This window comes from Octodon degus, unplaced genomic scaffold (assembly GCF_000260255.1).
Source record: "Octodon degus isolate 3935 unplaced genomic scaffold, OctDeg1.0 scaffold00367, whole genome shotgun sequence".
NCBI lineage: Eukaryota > Metazoa > Chordata > Mammalia > Rodentia > Octodontidae > Octodon > Octodon degus.
The window spans coordinates 840129-847023 of NW_004524943.1; the positions used below are offsets into that span (position 1 = coordinate 840129).

General features: G+C 37.5%; 1 pseudogene; it reads right to left on the minus strand.

The window, feature by feature from the left end:
- Positions 1–273: 273 nt before the first annotated feature.
- Positions 274–6895, minus strand: part of LOC101562208 — a 10609-nt pseudogene continuing 3987 nt past the window's right edge.

The following is a 6895-nucleotide window of genomic DNA, read 5'->3' on the forward strand; positions in this document are numbered from 1 at the left end:
TTACTGCTTGTAGCCTCTAACTATTGATAGAGAAGCAAGAGGTGGGCTCGCCACAGAAGACCCAACATGCGAGGGCATCGTTGAGCTCCCTGCTTGTACAACCGCCTCTGAAGGGTGTGATGCTAGTGACTAATGCTTTTCCTCACAAGTTCAGTTTCTTGTTTCAAGTAAAATGCTATAAAGTGTGTACATGTTCTGAATTTCTTCAATACATTTAAAAAGTGGAAGTCCGGAGATTTTTAATTCTTCCTGAGTTCAAGCTGGACCTGAGCACTATGAATGTGGTCTGCTCAACACACTCAGTCCAGTTTTAGCAACCATCAGCAAACTGTCACCTGCAATTAAACCTTCAGGCATAAATTTTCCAGAGTAGTGGAATCTCATTCCCATAATGCCAGTCAAGGTCCTGGATGTAACTAGGAAAACTCAAATGTTCTTGGAGTCCTGAGACAACTGGTAAGCCCCCAGGCCCGCTAAGCTCCTGAAAAGGAGCCCAGCGGCCAGGCTCAGCATGCAACCTGCTTTTGCATAGCCAATGATCCCACCGATAGCAACCAGTGTGGCATAGCCACAGCCAAAATAATGTAAAAGCAATAGTGGGCCGGGCTCCTCTGTATTGTTCTCTGGGTGCAGGTGGGTGACCACACCAAGCTTGCTCCTGAGCTGTGGGCTGATGAAGGTCTGGGTCAAGGTCTGCACCCAGAACCTCACACTCTTATAGATCTCTTCTAAACTGAAACAGTCTGTGCATGTGCATATGCAGCGGTACCCAGCAGATCACTGAACCCTAAAGCAAACTGAAAGAGAGCTGTGACCTATGAAAAACAAAGTTGAATTTTCTAACAAATCTATGCATAAAAAAAAAAAAACAACTTCTAAAATAAGGATTTTTTGTGCCAGTGGGCATCATGGTTCACTTGTGGTATTTATTTTTTCCTTTAAGGTATTATTAATTTTCCTATTTCTGAACTCTTTTTATAGTTGTAAACTTCAAGAAGTGTCTGATTATACAATCATTTATAAATGTAATAAAATGCTATTTTAAAAGTACTGTGCCTCTTGCCTATTACTGCTCCCCAAAGGACCTAAATAAACTTCATCAATGAGCATTTGCTCCAATTGCTATTTACAAAATGAGAAACTTGAGCTCAAAAGAGTTCTTAATAAAGCCAAATTTAAAATTGCTGTGCTTCATTCTATACAAACATGACACAAATTAATAGTATCTATCTCCACCCATTAGCACATATAGAATAATTTGAAAAACTACAGATAGTATATATACATTTCAGCCTTTCTTTTCTAATTCCAACATATTCTGATTGAGAATTTAAAATGATGTTCTTGTACTTGTACTTCGTCACCACTGTGCTGAATTTAAAAATTGATGTAGATTTAGTAAAGCCCATTATATCCTTAAAGAAAAATCAAGAATGTGAACAGACATCATATTATTTTAATAACCAAATAGTAACTTCAATACTTTTCATTTCTAAACCAGTTTAGGTCAGAAAAAAGGAAGGAGATTAACATATTGGTTACTGTCATATCAAAAAGTATCTCAAGTTCTGGGATAATTTGTAAGCTTGATAAGCAAGAGAAATATTGCATGTAAGCGGTATCACAGCCTATGTTTTAGGTAGTCATGATTCAATCCGTTATTGATTATAGGCTATACAACTTCAGGCAGACAAAAGAAAAATAATCTCCATCATGTTGAATGCCAATCTGCAGTGTTTATGAGTACCTCCTGCTGTGTTAAATGATTCACACATCTGTCAGGTGCGCTGCTCTATAGCCACAGGAAAAACTCCGCACAGGTTATGAGCCAGGCAAAATGCTTTGTCTCAGACCCTGTCAATTCCACTGATGGATCAGCTCGTATCCTAATGAATAAGATTCTAAATATGTTTATGCTTTACCAGATCTTGGAGTCTCACCAGGAGGTATAAAGCCCAGGCAACTGAAAAGAATAAGATCATTTTTAAACGACAGTACTTCTCCTTGACTCATACAAATGTGTGAGTTTTAAACTATCCTGGTGAGATTATGTCTTAACCCTTTGTAATCCTTTTTCATAAGCTTCATTTAACAGAATAATTTCCGTTTACTCAAAACAAATTAATTCCAAACAATTTGCAGTCTACCATACTTTTTGAGAGCTTTACTTACTGTTAGCTTTATAATTTTCATAGTACAATGTCTACAATCAAAGCATTTGCAGATGCATTACTTAGTGAATTATACTTTAGACTGTGCAAATACTGACTAAATCACATATGTTGTGTTAGTAGAAAGCTATGTATGCATTCTGTTTAGATAACATATTAATAATAAGTTCAAACATTTTTCTCATGACCTTTTACATTCTAATTTAAAAACTGAATGAATTTTATACTGACTTAAGAAGCACATTTATTGAAAATATATTTCTTATTATATATCAATTATTTGGCTTAACAGTGTAATAATGATATAGTAATCTATGTTAATGTATATATTATTTCCCAATAAGAACATTGCAAAGGAGCTTCATATTTTATAAAAGTTAGCCTTCAAACTTTACTATTTAAAACCCTACATCATATGCAACATGAAACCTAGTAACTACTACTACAAGTTAGGATAAAAACGCATCACTAAGTACTTTGTTCTTTTCAGAACAAAGATAATGAAATTAATGAGCCATCAAATAAGAATTACACATAAATACCTCCATTCAAAAGTTTGTGATATTTATATCATATTTTGACAAACTCACTAAGATTATAATTATTTTTAAACAGAGCAACTATCATATCACTAAAAAAATGACAAAACATATGCATTTAGCCTTTACATAAAAATGAAAACATTATGAAGCTGGAATTAGCAGCATGACCCAAATAAACCCTCTAAAAACACCCATGGATAATAAATGCAGACATCAATTATAGAATTTTGGAAGAAGATTTTTTAGAGTAATTTATTCATCTGTAGTATTTGTACATTACACTATTTAGTCAGTCGTGTATTTACTGTTCTTCTCATAACCAGTGCAAAAAGTGTACTGAACAAAGCCGATGATTCTCTTTTTATTCTAAAAGTTCTAAATCTCTAATCAAATTTTGTTGAACAGATCAATTCATGAGTTAAAATGGTTATGTATGTACCAATGCATTCTGACATAACTTTGATTTTTAAACTTTCTCAAGAGTTACAGTTATTTACAAATCCACACATGAATGTATCAGAATATGTAGTTCAGTGTAGTTCATGTAATAGTAAGAGGCTGACAAGTTAACTCTGGGACAGAAGTTGAGCATGCTCGTGTCCCATGTGATGGAAACACTGTTGTAGTGCCCTTGTAAAAAGTGGCTTTCTGGCACTAGACTGGCCCAGTACAAGGCACCCCTCCTTAAAGACTCACACCTAATACTTGAGACTGCACAGGTCATTAATCCTGCATCCTCCTCCCAATGTGCTCATAATCCCAAAGCAAGATTGTGTAAAGACCATGAGGCTATATATTTTACAAGACCTGACCTGCAGGACACACCACTCCAAGACCCCAACATTGTCCTGTTTGCAGATGGAAGCAAGATGGTAATAGATGGGGTACAGAGGGCAGGAGAAATGACTGGATTGTGGAAAGGACAGTGTTGGCAGAAGCACTGCTTCCATGGAATTCAACTCAAAATAAAGAGGACTCCTAAATACAGGAGGCAAAGACATCAAAAACTCCCAGGAGATTTTCTTGTTACAGAAAATATTGTGGCCTACTGAAGTGACAATGATACATTGTCCTGGACATCAAAAAGGCCGAGGAAGTAGGGCTGCTGACCTGAGAGCAAATCAAGCTGCTGTAGGGGACACACTTCCAAAAACATATGCAATTTTAGGACCACTCTTTTAGGCACCAAAGTATTTTGAGACTGAGTTATGGTGGGCCAAGCCAGAAGGGGCATCAGAAAAAGTGGGTGACAAATCTTGTCAGGGGAAGAGTAATTTTTTTGTCTGAACACTGGCTCATTTCATCATTCTGAAACTACATGACAAGACCCGTCTGGAAAAGACAGCTTTGACCAAACTGCTTGGCCATTATTTCTATATCTCCAGGTTTTAGACCTTGTACACCTTAGTGGCCAGCAATTTTGTGACTTGTGCTACCAATAATCTAGTTTCTCGCCCACAGTATAAAGCAGGTCTCTGATGACAGGCAACCATCTCTTTTGAGGATGTCAAAGTGGACTTTACTAGGTCAAAATGATAGTTTGAAACAAAAGTATTGGTAGGTGCTAATTCATACCTTGTCAAGATGGGTTGAGGCCCAGCCCACTAGACCTGAGACCTCTAGAGAGGTGATGAAATTGCTGACAAAACTAATCAACCCTGGTAGGGGCTTCCCATTATGGTAGGCTCAGATAATGGGCCTGCTTTCATGGGTAGAGCAGTTCAGATCCTTGCCAGTGTTTTGGGCCTAAGATGGAAGTAGATACTGCCTACCCACCCCAAAGCTTGGGCCAATTATTGTGGCAAATCCACACCCTGAGGAGCCACCTGTCCAAACTGTGCCAGGAGACAGGTGTAAACTGGGTGCTTATGCTTCTGATAGGAGTCCTGTTGTGAAATGTGGCACACCATATCAGGTTGGGCTCACTATTTAAAAGACTGCCACCCTTGGTGACAATATTGGAGAAACTATAAAAGATTGAGACACAAGGGATCATGCCCTTTGAATCCCTAAGTTGGGGGAGGAGATCTTGACATCCATTTCTAATCAACGCATTGTTAAGTCCTGACAAGCCCTGCAGTCTACTCTGCAGGCTGCATACTCCCTCTTCTGCCATCACCACCTATAATCCAGAGAAGCCGACACCCCATTGGCAAGTGAGACTGCATCCTATGTGTGGCTCAAGAAGTGAGATCCATCAACTTGAACCACATTGGACTGGACCATAACGCATATTCCTGAGTACTCCCATCCCAGTCAAGGTGACAAAAAAAATGGTCAAAGTGACCAAAAACCACTGGATTCACTGCTACCACATTAAGCAGGCCTACACAGAACCACAGTCAAATAGACTTTACAGAAACTGCTGAACCCCTCAAGGTCAAATTGACCAGATGTGTCCCTACTGGTTCTTGTTAGGGTTAACAGGTTCGACACTCTCCCACCATTTATGTTGTGGCTGACTTGGACCTTATTTGGGGCCGAAATTGTTACTCAAAACCTTGTGTTCTATGTCTCTCTAGTTGACCTTTTTGAATATAAAATTAATAAACTGAGATGGGGCTCTGTGAAAAAGTTTGCCTGGAGTTTGCACCACTCTATCTGTGCCCTAGTACAAACAGCTATCATACTTGTGGAGATGCCACTGAACACGCGGGATTGTACTGCTACAGCTGGAGATGTAAAACTATTGTCCCTTGGGCAGATAAAAACATCCCTTTTTGAATGTTACTAGGATCCCCCTCACCATCCAATGATATGATAAACTAAATGAATCAAGGGTTTGAATCATGTACAAAAACCAGTGGGGAATGTGACTAGTTAATTGAAAACTAAAAGTAAAAAATTACTCTGCTCAAATTTCTGTGAACCTGTTTCTTGTAAGACCACAAAAAGGCTTGGTGTACCATTGATAAATCATCAATAGACTGAGAATTCCCAGAAAGAAATGCTTCCAGGAAAAATGTGTGCTGAGTAATAGTCATGCTGTCCATAATGGTACTGTTCTATGTTAAATGACAAATTTATTTGCCAAACAGGATGCGATTTCTACTTTTAAAATCTCTACACTTCTAAGGCTCCTGGGCCTTTTGTCCTCTCCTATGTAAGTGTGGTCAAGCGGTCCAGGCCTTGGACCATAATAAAGGCTCATGTTTAAATTTTACTTTTGGATTCTGGTTTGGTTTCTATGTTGAGTATTCATAACAGTTAATATACACAAAAATATCAGCTAAGAAATAAAAAAAAAATTCATGATAGTTAAGAATGACTAAGAATAAAACATACCATAAATACTGCAATGGCAAATATATGACTAGCACTTCTAACAGTTTGGGGATAGGATGTCACACAAATTTCTAGCATATTTTGGCCATGGACAGTGTCCATGATGCTTACTGGTGGCCACTTGTCACTTGTGGGACTGAGCTACTGCTGTTGCAGAGCATTGTGATGCATGCCTGTAATTCCCGGCTGAGGTAGGAGGATTATGGGTGATTTTGAGGCTAATGAGTTACATAGTAAGACACTGTCTCAAAAAAGTGTCTTTATGGCTACAGATTTCTCTTTATTTTTTTCACAGACAAATTCTAAAAGAATTATATGGAAGACAGAAGATTTAATACCAGTTCTTGTCAAACTTTTCAATGTAGTTGAGGGGAAAGGAATACTTACAAAACAATTTTTAGAAGCTAGCATTATACTGATCCTTAAACTAAGCCACAATCTAATGAAAAAGAAAATTCATGGGTCAATCTGTTTAATAAACATACATGCAAAACTCTTTAACATGATACTGGTACACAAAAAGCAGCAAATCATCAAAAATATCATACATTATGACCAAGTAGGCTGCATCTCAGGGATGCAAGGATGGTCCAATATATGTAAATTAATAAATGTAATTCATCACATAAACAGAAGCAAAGACGAAAATCACATGATCACTTCAAGGGATACAGAAAAAATCTTTGACAAAATCCAACATTGATTCATGATAACAATACCCCCAAAATAGGTAAAAAGAATCTTATGTATGTCTTATTTTTTCCCATAATTTTATTGATAAACAAATAGCAATGAGATAGTTTCAAATCAAATTGGTAGGACAGTTTCAATAATTAACACATTGCATACATTCTTCCTAGTGGTTAATTGCTGTACAAGATGCGGACATGATATCCT